Genomic DNA, 14629 nt, shown 5'->3' with positions numbered 1-14629 from the left:
ATCCGACCCTCCCTTCAAGCCCCGCAACTCTCCATCTCTGGAAGGAATCGCCAATGTTTATCCGTGTTTTAGCCCTAGCTCGATCGGATTCCCTCTCTGCCTTTCGTTGGTCTTCGGTTCTAATTCTTTTTCTTTTCTTTGTCTCATTATCAGCCATGACAAAAGTTTTAGCTCGGTTAGCACTGGCTAGCGTAGCAACAAAACAGCTATGCCGTATCACTTTGGCCGTATCCTGAATGTCGTCAGTTCCGGTCTGACTGCCGTAAATCGTTTCGTCAGTGGTCCGACCCGACCAATGCCTTTCAGAGGTATAGAATTAGACTACTTAGAAAAAGCGTATCTTCACGCTGATGGGTTCATTTGCTGTTGTAGGTAACAGAGACACATCATCAGAAACCAGAGACTTTTCTATATCCAGTTAAAAACTCCGTACAGGGGCTTTAAAGCGTAGTCTAAGTAATTCTTTAGAAGGATAAATGTTGTTCATAATTTTAAAGTGTGTTTCTTTCACTTTGGGGGGTATGGGAAATGTTAGGTACATTGTTCTTAGTTTATCAATTGATTTATTGTCAAATTTATGTAGGATATCATTTTTATTTTGTCTGCCGGGAAACAATGTTTCAGTGAGGCAGTTACTTAAAATGATTGTTACATTTTGTCCAGGATTAAAATCCCCTGTATTGACAATGGGCCCAGTTGTGGTATTATAGGTTGGTGGGCGAATATATTTTTGGTTAGAAAAATAAATCCATGAGGAAGTGCTTTTTGTTATTTAATAAAGTCTGATTTGGGAGGGTTGAATTTATGTTTAGTGCAAAACTGTTGATAATCTAAGAGATTACCATTGGCATCCATTAAGTCAATCACAGACCACATATTCCTCTCATACCAATCCCGATAATATAATGATTTATTTCGGTATAATACATATCTATTATTCCAAAGCATAGTAGTGTGGGGAGAGAAGTTATGCACATATAGCATTTTCCAATATAATAGAATTTGTTTATGAAACTCTGACAGTGATATAGGTAATTTATCGATGTTGAAGTCTGCCATGAGAAGACATTTTAAACCTCCAATCTTATTGAACAGGGAATTTGGAACAGAGTACCAAAATGAGTTGCTATGTTTGATCCAAGATTTCAGCCAATTAATTTTTAAAGTTCCATTGAGGCAATCAAAATCAATAACTTTTAAACCACCATCTTTAATTTCTTTAACCATATTGCTTTTTTTCATATAGTGTGGCTTGTTTCTCCAAATAAAATTCTGATTAATTTGGTTAATAGATTTGATTAGTTTATTTGAAATGGCATTAGAGTAGGCTGGGTAAATGCACCTTGATAAACATTCCATCTTGGTTAGGTAAATTCGGCCGAGTACTGAGAGGTCTCTTTGGAGCCATGAGTTTAATTTGGCTTTACTCTCTTTTATTTTTTTTTCTACATTTAAGTATTGACTTTGTTTTTGGTCTTTTGTAAGGTGTATTCCGAGGTATTTAATTTCTGACTTGATAGGGATGTTACAGATGTCTTTTAGAGTTTTATCATGAATTGCAAATAATTCACATTTGTTTAAGTTCAAAGTTAATCCTGAAGCTTTGGAGAATTTTTAGATTTTTTCGATTGTTATTGGGATTTGGTGTCTGTCTTGTACAAATAGTGTTGTGTCATCCGCAAGTAGGCTGATGACAATATTGGTGCCAAAGACATTTAAATTTTTTATTTCATTACAATTTTTAATGTAAATTGCTAACATTTCTGTGACTAATATGAATAAATATGGTGAAATCGGACAACCTTGTGGAATTCCCACATTAACATTAAAACTGGGGGTGGTGCCACACGGTAGCATGACACAGCTGTTGATATTCTGATATAATCCACCAACTAAATTCCTGAATTTGACTCCAAAACCTAAATGTTTAAGAACTTGGAAGATAAATGGGTGCTCTACAGAATCAAACGCTTTATAGAAATCTAAGAAGAAAATGAAACCATCATGTTCAATTTCATTTCTATATTCAATAATGTCCATTACCAGCCTTATATTATTGTGGATTGATCTTCCCTTTAAGAAACCAGACTGTGTTTCTGCAATAAGATTTGAAATTCCTGTCTGAAGACGAGTAGTGAAAATGTAGGTGAGTAATTTATAATCAGAGTTTCTAAGAGTAATAGGCCTTCTGTTTTCTATTAATCTGGGGTCTTTGCCAGGTTTGGGAATTGAGATGATGAGCCCATGTCTCATAGTGGGTGGAAGTATACACGTTTCAAATATTTCCAGGAATACTTGATGTAGCAGTTTTTTAATATCTTCCCAGAAATGTCTATAAAAGTCTCCTGTGAGTCCATCTGAGCCCGGTGCCTTGTTAAGAGATAGGCGGCAAATTACTCTGTCCAGTTCAGTAATTGTTATTTGACTATCACATATTTGTTTGAAGTTATCTTCAACTTTAGGAATATATGTTTCTATATCCTTTAAGAATGTATGGCAGTCTTCATTAGAGAATTTAGAGCTGTAAAGCTGTTTATAGAATTTGAGGATTTCTGAGGAGATCAATTTTGGTTCTGTGATTTCTATATCATTTACTATCAAGGAACTGATGTTATTTTTTCCTTGTCTCCTTTTTTCAAGACCACAGAAATATGCAGTTTTTTTCCCCCTCCTCTATCCACTTAGCTCTCGATCTAATGAAAGCCCCCTGTGCTCTTTGAATATACATTTCATCCAGTTTAGGTTGAAGATCTAGTATTTTCTGTTTATCGTCTTCAGTAGGGTTGAGTTTATTGCAGTAAACATTTAATTGTTTGATAATGTCTAGTTCTTTTTTCTCTAAATCTTTTTAAATTTTTTTACTGAATGAGATGGTAAATTAGCGTATTTTATATTTAAGAAATTCCCATTTTTTAACGGCCGTTGTTAGTTCTTCCAAGTTTACAATTTCAGTAATTAGTGATTTAATCTTTTGACAGTAATCTTTATTTTTAATTAGGCTAGAGTTAAATTTCCAATATTTGTTAGAGCAAGTTCTACTGTTGTTAGGTTTCACATATAGATTGATAACACTATGATCAGTAAGTGGAGCAGCAGATATATCAGAGCTGATATCATAGCATAGCAAGTGGGTTGCAATGAACCAGTGGTCAATTCTGGATTTATAATTGGAGTTGAACCATGAGAATTCAAATATTCCTGGATTTAAATGTCTCCAAACATCCGTTAAGCTTTGGTCATTGCAGAAGTTTATAAAGGTGTTGTTTGGATGACTTGCAGAGAATCTAGTAGGAAATTTATCATAAAATTCATCATGGACTAAGTTAAGATCACCACCTATTATAACGTTATCAGTTGAGTATGTTGATTTCATATTATCTAATTGTAAGCCAATTTGTTCTAATAGGTTTTTATTTTCAGTGCTCCCGTTGTACCCATAAATATTGATTAAGATGAATTTGAAATCGTCAAGGGTTAGTATGAGCATTAGCCAGTGACCATTAACATCTGCCATATGAGAAATAACCTGACCTTTGAAATTTTTTAGTAGGATGGCGACCCCTGCTGATCTTGAAGTACCATGGCTGAAAAAAACTTCGTCTCCCCATTGTTTAGACCAGAAAGTGATGTCTTCTATCTTGGAATGCGTTTCTTGTAAAAAAAAAATAATATTAGCATTTTTCCCTTTACAAAACAAAAAAAAACTTTTTCTTTTGGTCATGTTTCTTAGACCCCTTGCATTAACAGACATCAGAGAAATATCATTTTTTAACTGGAACATATGACTCAAAACAAACAGAAATTGAGATGAATTAACTGAACTGTTTTAGAAACAAGAATACGGTGTTATTTAAGAATACTAACCTATTATGGTAGCAAAACCTTTAGCATGTCAATTTGCTTATCAAAACTCACTTGCTTGTAGGATTAGAAATCCCATGTTACATTGATCATGGTGTGACTCTCTGTCCATTGATGAAGGCATGGGGGCCTCGGAACATAGTCTTAAGACCTGCCTTCCTTGCTTGTTCAATCTTTGGCCATACAGCTTTTCGGGCCTCTCTGTCTTCTTTGGTGAGATCTTCTGCAAAGCGAATGTTGAGCTCCTTGCAGACTGAGTGATGTTTGGTAGTACGCCAGAGTTCATCTCTGAAGTGTCTTCCAGTGAACTGCATGATGATCTGGCGAGGACGGTCGGCGTTGTATGGTCCTAGACGATGCACAGGAGTCTATGATGAAGTCCATGTTCTCCTTCCAGCGTGGCACGATCTTTCCAATGATGTCCTTGATGATCTGACGTGTTTTCTTCTTTTTCTTCCTTCAGGCCATTTAGTCTTAAATTCCATCTTCTTTTGTATCTCTCCAACTCTGCAGCTCTCATTTCCAGCTCTGTGTTTTTCTTCTTGAGTTGTTTCACTTCTATTCCCAACTCTTTGTTTTTTTCTTTGCATTCTTTGATTTCAGCCGAGTTAAATTCTACTGCTTTTGCGATGCTGGCCATGGTGAGCGTGCTTTGTTTTTGTTCTTTTTTGAAGTCCTCCATCATGTTTTGAAGTGTCCCAATTGCAGCCAGGATAGCAGCGTTTGAAGCATCTTCAGCACGGGCTCCTGCAAACGTGCTCTCCTCTCCTTTTTGCTTTTTCTGCGGAGCTGGTGGCTTAGAAGGCGATGTTAGATCGTTTTTTGTGCCTTTGGCGTTTGTCTCCATGTTCTCTGGACTGCAGTAGTCGTGTTGTAGGAGAGCACGAGCTTTAGCGTTGATATTAGCTTTAGCCATGTAGACTTTGTGTTGTGAATTGTCCGGGATTACTTACTGGAAGTTGAGCGGCTTTAACCTAACTTCAGTATTTTTCCCATCGAACAGAGACGAGTTTTGTGAGTTTTGAGACCGTATTTACATTTTGAAGGTTTTGCCACTCGGAGCAGTTTACATCGCGTCTGCTCCCTCCGCCATCTTGCCGCGCCTACTGTTTGTGTTGTTATGGACTCTGCCACGGCCAGAAAACGACCCACCACAACACAAAGTCCTCTAAAAAGTAATACGAAGAAGAAAACGAAGGTTTTTTTTTATCAGCGGCAAGTCGTTAGTCTAAAAGAAGTTATGACCAAAGCCGGGCTGGCACGCGAATATACATTGGATATGCCTTCGACTCATGGAGGCAGCTTCAGCTTGAACTGGGACTGAAAACGGATGCTGACATGGCTAATTTCCTTGTAACCAGGTAAGAATACATTACAGGTCATTTTTAGAGCTTGATTTGAAAATCTCATGAGATCACCGAGGACTCGGAGTGAGCTAAAGTGCCAAGTAGCGTCAGCTTCTAACGTAGCGTTAGCGGCTAACGTAGCGCTAGCCGCTAACGTGCAACGTGGCTACATGTAACTTAGTCCACTGCTTGTAACACTGAGAAGTTACAGACTGCGCATTTTCCACGGTCCTTCAGTCTGAAACCGAATAGTTAGAAATATGCCCTTTTATATATGGGACCGAAAGCCCAACTTTTATCCGGGAGGTGACGTTAGCAGCTGGCTGTAGCAACAGGCTAACGGTTTGTTTGGGTCTGTGTAGTCATATTAGCCGCTAGCTACAACCAGCGAGCCGGCTTCCCGGCTGCCTCGTGAGTGTAAGGGATAAGGCTATCAAATCAATTTTATTTATATAGCCCAAAATCACATTGCCTCAGTGGGCTTTACAATCTGTACAGTGAAATATATCATACACACAGCACCGGCTCCCGTCTCGTTCCTGTCCCTGGTAAATACAGTATTTGGGGTGTACAGTAGGGCTGCACAAAAAATCGTTAAAAAATCGCGATCTCGATTCACACATACACGTGATCTCATTTCTACACACGGCGATTCTGAAGCATTCTCGAGCTGAATCACAAACAAATGCTCCTATTTTCCTCCCGGATTTTTTAAAGCGCCCCCAAACGCAGCACTGCCGCTGCCTCCTCCCTCAACCTGTGGTAAAGCGTCTTTACAACACGTGATTCAGTGGAGGAAGCCCGCCTGCAGTTGAGTGTTTGGAAGGAGTGAGTGAGAAGCCGTTTTTAGACAGGGCAGCAAGCCGCCAATCTGCCCGTCATTTTGGCGGCTAGGTCCGCCGATTTGCCGCCTCGGAGGGTCCACTTATTTCCGCCTCGCCTGCTAGATGAGCAACTGGACAGCCGCTGAGATCCGGGAGATGCTAGCGTCTCCTGGATCTCTAGCTGTATGGTTGTGTTAGCTTGTTGTTGTAGCCACAATCTAGGAACGGTCGCTACTTTCAAATTAAAAGCCCCCCCGCTAAGAACCCAGTTCTAAACTCCAATGGGGTGCAATGTAAAGCTCTTATTTTTAAGACAAATTCGTTGTCAGCTGTTCACAGCCCAACTTCGGGTTTCACGTCACGTCACATGTTTACGCCTACCTCAGAGGCGGCTTTTGGAAAAGGAGGAGTATTATGCCTCCGTTTTAGAAAGCCGATCACAGCAGCTATCACATATCACCTAGCCAAGGATACGGCCCTAATAAACACTGCACAACATGAGGTATTAAAGGATGCCCTCTCATCCTGGAGACAATTTTTTTTTTTTACTCTTGTAAAAATCATTTTTCATCCAATGATAGAACTTGAACAAAACAAAAAAAACATTGCTTTGGCAGAGGCATAGTAGTAGTAGCCTCTGCCATACTACTATGTTTTTTGTTTTTGTTTTGTTCAAGTTCATCAGTGCAATAAACATTTTGTGAAAAAAATCGTGCCAGAGAATCGTGATCTCAATTCTAAGCAAAAAAATCGTGATTCACATTTTTTCCAGAATCGTGCAGCCCTAGTTGGGGGCTATTGTGTTGACGAGTTGATGATACTGTTGTGATGTAGCTGAATAAAAGGCAGTTTAGAGCTAACCGTGAAGTGCACAATGTAAACGAGCTCAGGTGGTGCTATATAATAATTGATATTGTGCGTGTCTACCGGTCTGATAAAGTTATTATTATTGTTGTTGTTATTATTACGACCTTGCTTGTGAAGCACCTCAGTGTGGTTGAGTCCTTTGGGGTGGGTGGGCTAAAAGAGTGTGTCTCAACTCATCACTAAAGCTTTTAGCCTTTTATTTTTCTAATTTTGACTTGTGTTGTACCTTCCACACAAGATTGCTCCAGACATTATACATTACGTTGTAAGTAAAGCAGAAGAAATTGTTTGTAAAAGTGAAACACACAATATTACTGACTGAGACATGTATTTTGATATTATTATTGTTACAGGCAAACATTGCATGGCCATAGTTGTTCTGACCAAAGAGAAAAGACACCAAGGTAGCAAAGTCACAGCCAGCTTGCTGACTGAGACTCTAACTTTTTAAAATATTGCTGTTTTCCAGCTATGAGAAGAAGCAGACTCCTGAAGCTGCTACTCGGGGAAGTAAGGAGATGAGAGCATCAACACCCAGCAAGCGAACAGCTGCTAAACTCTCTCATCGATTATCACCAATTGAACCAGTGTCTGAGGGGTTAGTATGTTTTCACTTTCTAAGTTTTGGTCATTAGGAATTTCAATCTTTTCAGAATATAGACAAAACATTGTAAAATGTTTTAATATAAAATAATAATTACCAGATTTGATTATGGAGCATTGGTATGTGTTCTAACGCTACTGTTCTCTTCTCTCCATAAAGGCCTCAGCTACATGATCCAGAGACGTGAGCAAGAAAAGAGAGAAGACAAGACCGTCTTGTTTACCACACATTTATTTTATTATAAACATGTAAAAAAAATACAAAATAAAACGTTGTACATACTGCAAATTTGAAAAATACTGTAAACTTTAAAAATAAATATAAAAATATATAATGTACATAAATAGTTTTTATTTTTGGATGAAAGTGGAATCTTTGGCTAAGAAATTGTGTTTTTTTTAGGTATTGTGGTCACAGGGACACAAAACAGGAGAAAATATCAGTCAGGCACCCTAAATTGAGCTTCTTTGTAACCTGTGTAGTTTGCAAAGGGGTCAGGGAAGTTTAACCGGATACGAAGAACACAGCAGCTCTGTATCGGCCTTCAGTTCCCTCTTCTCTGACGCCCATCCTGCCAGATCGTAAATCGCCGGTAGGCAGCAAACCGAAACTCTCGGTTATCGCTGCCCACATCTTGGCTGTCCTCCAGAGCAAAGATGTTGTTCCATGTCATCCTAACCAGACGCAGTGTACCCTCATCCAGGCAGTACATCTCCATGTGTGCCACTCCTTCCAGAGTCAATTCCAAATCCTGAAACAAAAAACATTGAGAACAATACTATTAAGAATAACTTTAGTAATCCTCAAAGTGATGTTTTGATTTTATTTGATGTTATTTTTATTCTGATTCAACTTAGTATAATACCAGTTATGACATAATGACATTTGAGTTTTCCTTGTATTTACTTTGTTATGGCGCAGTGCTATTCATACCATTTATATTGTCTTATAATGGAAATGATTTCACAAATTATCTCAGTGGCACTGGCACATAACACGTGGCTTGAGATATTGAATCATAATATTGCTGTTACATGATAATGACTGCACACTAATGTCAGCTTGTTAGCAAGCTTTATCCAATGTTATAAATATTAGCTATGTTGGTAATTACCACAGTCAGAAATTAGCTGCAGCCACAAGCCAAATGCTCATCAAACACCATAACATTTTTGGCAGTCACATTAGCTTCATTCACAAAACAATGGTTGTCGCTAGCTCGTTATTCACCGTGGCTGGTGAAATTCGAACTTTAGTAACCATTTGACCAGTGTAAGGTAAGCGTACTTTACATTACAACTGTCGTTTTGCTGAATTGATGCGCTAATGTTAAAGAAATATACTAAAGCTGCACAAAAATAAACACTTAGTTTACTTACTTCGTCTCTTGACATCATGCTGTTCACTGATGTAGGCTACCAAGGTAGTTCCGCGGAGGTATGCAGAAGTCTTGCAGTAAACGGTCGCGTGAACAGCGAGCAAACAAATAAACGTATCACAGCATCAGCTGCACTGCTGTGAAGAGTTCATGTGCGGTCCCGCGCCGGCTTGGCTGATGGCTGCAGTTACCCAAACGGCCGTCGTGTCGCTATTGAGTCTTATGTCTTGATCCAGCCCTAAGTTCCTTTAGGCTCAGGTATCAAAAACTGATGTTTATATTTATTCCAGTTTTATGTTACTGTTTGATTGTTCTCGTTTTTACTGATGTAATTTGCCAAAATATGTAGACTGAACATGTGAAGGGGGCAAAAACCTATTAACTTTGTTGTTTTTTTTCTTTTCTTTTTTAATATTAGGTTATTGTATGTATGTTAAGCACTTAAATTGATGGACTTTGCATTATGTTTATGATGCAGCAATGTTAAAAATGTATTCCACTGTTTTAATGTGAACTTGAAATGTTCCAATAAAATGATGGACATTATGTACTTCTTTCGTTGAATAATTTCATAGTTTCATGTTTAATAACAATTTCATTTGACAATACCAAGGTTATTGTTCAATAATTAATGCTAATTTTGATCTCAAACCAACATTCTGATTTTAACCCACTTCTTTGGTAACATTAACCCAACAACATTGCTGTGTTTTAGCCCGTTTATTTGTTAATATAACCCATCAACATGGTTCTATTTTAGCCCATTTATTGGATAACATTAAAGGAGAACTTCGGTCGATTTAAACATGCAGCTTCATTGCTCAAGTCAATCCGTCGAGCGTGCGCTTACTCCCTCACTGGCGGAGACGGAAACGTATTCCAGCATTTTCGTGTTTCTGTTCATAATGTACATGTCCATGTTACAGCCTGTCATGAGCCATGAGCCTTACAATAGCCTGTTAAGCCTGTTAAGTGCACACTCGGTGGATATACTAGTTTGGTCTAGCTACCGGAACACACGGATGTCAACAAACAGGTAAGTAGCTCCTTGCACAAACACACTGTTTTAACTACTTTTTTATTCAGTTTGAGTCATACACGCTACAGTGCTGTGTTGTAAGGTATCTGCTGATGTTGCATAACTTTTGGTGTGAGATGTGGAGCATGTTAAGACGCTTAAAACACAGTGTAAAGTTCTGACCCCATGCTGTTAGCGTTCAATGCTAAATCTCCGTTCAGGGAGCTCTGTAATGGTTGGACCAAATGTGTTCGCGTCTTCGGTACTGGCAAGTCAAGGGTAGCTTGAGCAATGAAGCTGCATGTTTAAATCGACCGAAGTTCTCCTTTAACCCAACAGCAGAGTTGTTTTTAACCCATTTTTGGGTATACAGTCTCAACCCAACATGCTAGGTCAAGCCCATAACCCAACCCTGCTGGTCTAGAACAACCCAGCGTTGGACAGGTCCAACTTTGGACCAGCGTTGGGTTACCCAAATAACCTAAATTGGGTTATTTTCAACCCAGCAGTTTTAAGTGTGTATGGTCTTGTGGACCTCCTAAAATCTATTACTTAATGTAGATCGTCATATTGAATTATGCTTATCATTTTTGAGTGATGCTGGATAGTTTACTCACAATAAAAAGCTCATACATTAAAAAAAAGTTTCAGTCACAGTTTAAATAATCCACACAACAACAAAGAGGCAGAGCTTTTCTTGCCTTTAACTGACTGTTTGCTTCTCTTCTACAGTGATGGACTGACAGCTGCAGATGTGGTCTCCAATTTGTCTCTGAAGCTTAACACTAGCTCCTGCAGCAGATTTAACATTAACCGGGCCAATGTCTGGGATGGTGCCTTAAGAGGGTTCAAGCGATCCACATACCTACGCCATGATGGTGAGATTCACAGATGAGGTTGGGAAAATGGAAGAGGCTTTGGACACTGGTGGGCCCACTCGAGAATTTCTTACTCTTTTGATTGAAGGCAAGACGTGTATTTGAAGGCAAAGACAATGCCAAATACCTCTCATTCGATAGTAAAGGTAATCCTGTTTTGTCATGTTTTTTACAATGTTGTAAATTGATTTGTCCTGACATTGCAATATTGGCATTTTCTAGCTTTGGAAGATGATGAATACTTCCACGTTGGAAGAATGATTGCAGTCTCTATTGTCTTTGGCGGTCCAGGGCCTCGTTGTCTCCCCCCAAACTTCTTCCTGTACCTCGTTGGTAAAGTAAAGGCAATTGAGGCTACAATTGAGGATATCCCTGATGATGAAGTGAGGAAGGCCCTCCTTGAGGTATGTTGTTGGCTTGTGGTGATGAGCAATTTCATATTTCAATTTCAAATCATAAAACTGACACAAAACTTTAAATAAATGTTGATACCTTAGTTTCTGTACATACATACTGTTACTACTACTGTACAGATACTACACTATTAGTCACAGTGTTGCATTATTTCTAATCTGACATTACAGTTATATGCTGCTCTTATTTGTTGGGAAAATGCTTGTTGATAATCCTTTTTATTGATGTGTTAATCTGACCAGCAGAGAGAAATCCAAAGAAATGCCTTACCAACCACTGTTTAAAAAAATGTATGAGTGGTCCCAGCTTCAGTCATTTGTATAAATATAATGTGGTGTTTACCTGTTGTAGTGAAAATAAATAAATGCCATTGCTTTATTGTTTACGCTAGATAAATAATACTACATCACTAAAGGAACTCCAGAGACTCACAGACAAACACTCCAGCATGCTTCAGACAGCAGGCTGTTATCACTTCATGAGGACACTGGACGACAAGAAGAAGGTCAAAGATGATTACATTTAGTGGTATTTCATCTACCGGAACCATCTTTCCATCCAGAGGTATAACATATTCTGTCTATTTGGTGGGCCTTTAACATTTTATTTTACATAGTTAATCATTCTACAAATGCAAAACTTCAATGTATTACAACAAAGGTGTTAGTCTGTGGAAAGACTGTAATGATGAGCTGAAAAAGTGTAAGACTTTATGTTCATGGTTCATCTGTTCAATTATTTTCTTTGTGTTTTGTCCAAAAGGGTTGATTTGTTAAAGCTGACAAAGTTAATTATCATGGACACTGGTGGCTGTAAACAGAACTTTTATTATGATGAGTAGCTCAAGGTGGTGTCAGATTTTAAATATGAGGGAATTATTCTGGACTCATTGTACCTATAAAATAACTATAACATATTAATTATTATAATAACTACAAGTTGTTATTATGTCAATAACCTTTACATGGAAAATGTATATATACTCCAGTAATTACTGTTTACAAATTCACAATGATTATGCAGTTTTTTCTTTTGAATTGTCTGACTGTCAATCTGTATGTTTTGTAGGTTCAAGGAGGGACTTGCGACTCTGGATTTTCTCAATGCCCTGGAACAGCATCCTGCACTGTTCATGCCATTCATGTGCTACAGTGAGAACAAACTGACAGCTGATGCTTTAGAGAGCTTGTTTCGTGTGCAACTCAGTCCACCTGGTAGCACCATGCGTCAGGAGGAGACCAGATCACTGAACTACTGGCAAGACTATCTGCTCTACGTTGAAGGTACTAACTGTTATTATAACTGTAAGAAATATGCAGAATCATCACTGCAACTATCAGTGAAAATAACTAAGTTCTTACAGCCGATAGCTAATGTCTACACTGATTCAAAAGTAGCCATAAGAGAATACGTTTCAGAAATTGCTGTCTGCCTAAATCTGTTCTTAAAAACAAAAGCCTAACTTCTTCTTTGTCTTGGTTCCCTCCCTCTTCTCTCCTCTCTCTCAGAAAAAGAGGCAAGCCTGTCGCTGGAAGACATCCTCATGTTTGGAACTGGGCTGAGGGAAGTTCCTTTTACGTCAATAAAGCCACAGCCACAAATAGCTTTCCAGAAGGGCTCGCGCTTTCCTGTGGCAAATGTGTGTGCCAATACAATCACACTTCCAATTTCACACACCTATGAAGCCTTTCAAGAAGCCATGGATTTTGGCATGCAAAACGGCCCTGGGTTTGGGCTTCCTTAACTCTTGTGCCCTCCTTGACCATTATTTTGGTCATTTGAGTTGTATTCTCTGCATTCATTTTGGCTGTGATCATTCCCTAGCCTTATATTAAGTAGAGATGGGTAGTTTTTATTGAAGTTTGGATTCTTGTGAAATTGTGACTATAACAACTTTCTACACTGTGATAATTAAAAAAAAAAAAAAACAATATCAAGTCTCCTTTGACCAAAATTTGATGCATTGACTTGAGTACTTTTTTTTCAAAGCTCCCTGCAACAAGGTTAATAAAGGGTATTCTCAGTTCCATCCCCGTGCTGTTATATGTCCACGCACATACATGCTCGCAATTCCCATTGTATTTTTTCATTGCTCTGATTTGTTCTTGTAGGTGCTTACACATGCATTGCACACGTGCACATGAAATAATAACAAAATATAATACAAAAAAGTCACATGCCTGCAAAAAATAGCTAGACTTCATTGCAGAGACTTAAAAGTGCCTATATTTCCTTAAAGGTCATACATAAATGTGTTCTTAGGTCTGTGTTCCCCTTGCCCAACAACATAATCAGCTTTCCCATAACAATATTTATTGCAAATAACTGCAATAAGTGCAAAACAAAAAAATGCTTTATACAGTTCATACAGCATGAATATTCCCTGCATTTGGCAGATCAAGCTACCCAGTGGCAGAGATAACAAAGGCAAGTATGCTGCAGGACCATGCAGGAATAGATGTTTCTAAAGCTTTTAAGCGATATATAATTTTGAACAGCAGTTGTCCAGTTGACTGGTGGAACCAGCCCACTCTGTCTCTCCAAGTCTGCAAAGTGAATCTGGAGATTGTCATCACCACACAGACTATGTTGAGCTGGCAGAATGCCATCAAACTGGTGAATGGCTTCCTGGGGCACTGGGAATCCACACTCCCTTCCACCAAACCTAAGGCTGGTCAGAAATGAAAACATTGAAGGCAGTCATCACAAATTAAATCATTTAAGCCTCCAAAAGGTAGGCAAAAAACGTTGAATAAGTATTTGAACTAAAACTACAATAAATCAGCTGTAATACATTTTAAACAAAGACCTTAAATTTCTAACAGAAATCAGCCACAGTTTGATAGCAGCTCTTTTAGTCAAATACAGTCATATTTGCTACTACCACAAGGCACCTTTTAGTATTGAAGCTGATGAATCCATCCTTTTGCTTTGTACAATGACAATGTAGGTTTGGTGTAGAATGGAGCTTGTGTTGTTTAATATATGAATTCCATTCTAATCACACGTCTTTAAACTTACACGAGTGAAAATGCAATCTGATATTTACTGAACATGGTCACATCACACGGGTTAAATACAAACCTGTGAGCGAGGTGGTACATGGCTTCTGGTTTGCCAGATGGACAAGGAGACTGACGAACAGGTCGGATGGTGTGGTTGTTCCAAAGTTGTTTGTAGTCATCAAGCTCTTTCTGCAAGATGTCCAGGAACACATACCGCAGTAAGCACTTGTGCTCATGAGTGCCGTTGAAAAGGTGTCCCTCTCTCAGGTCACTGAAGACTTCAGTCCAGAACTGAGTCCTAATGGTGGAATGACAACATACACAATGTTTTACTACAGTGCTGAACATTGTTCATGGAAATGAGTTCTAAAACAAATGCTTTCTAAAAGTAATAATTTAAACAACAAGCCTGGTTCTAATCCACGAATTATGTA

General features: G+C 38.5%; 2 long non-coding RNA genes across 2 annotated transcripts; one reads left to right on the top strand and one right to left on the bottom strand.

Annotated features, from left to right (window-relative positions):
• The first annotated feature begins 5015 nt into the window (after positions 1-5015).
• On the top strand, positions 5016-7722 carry LOC115577861 (uncharacterized). Its single transcript, XR_003983287.1, has 3 exons — positions 5016-5222; positions 7368-7496; positions 7662-7722. It is a non-coding gene; the product is annotated as an uncharacterized LOC115577861 (long non-coding RNA).
• Positions 7723-13486: 5764 nt separating this feature from the next.
• LOC115577864 (uncharacterized) lies at positions 13487-14473 on the bottom strand. Its single transcript, XR_003983288.1, has 2 exons — positions 14275-14473; positions 13487-13861 (listed from the first exon to the last, which is right to left on the bottom strand). It is a non-coding gene; the product is annotated as an uncharacterized LOC115577864 (long non-coding RNA).
• Positions 14474-14629: the final 156 nt, after the last annotated feature.

Source organism: Sparus aurata, unplaced genomic scaffold, assembly GCF_900880675.1.
Source record: "Sparus aurata unplaced genomic scaffold, fSpaAur1.1, whole genome shotgun sequence".
NCBI lineage: Eukaryota > Metazoa > Chordata > Actinopteri > Spariformes > Sparidae > Sparus > Sparus aurata.
The sequence above is the reverse complement of the archived record's forward strand: the minus strand, read 5'-3'. Positions and strand labels throughout refer to the sequence as shown.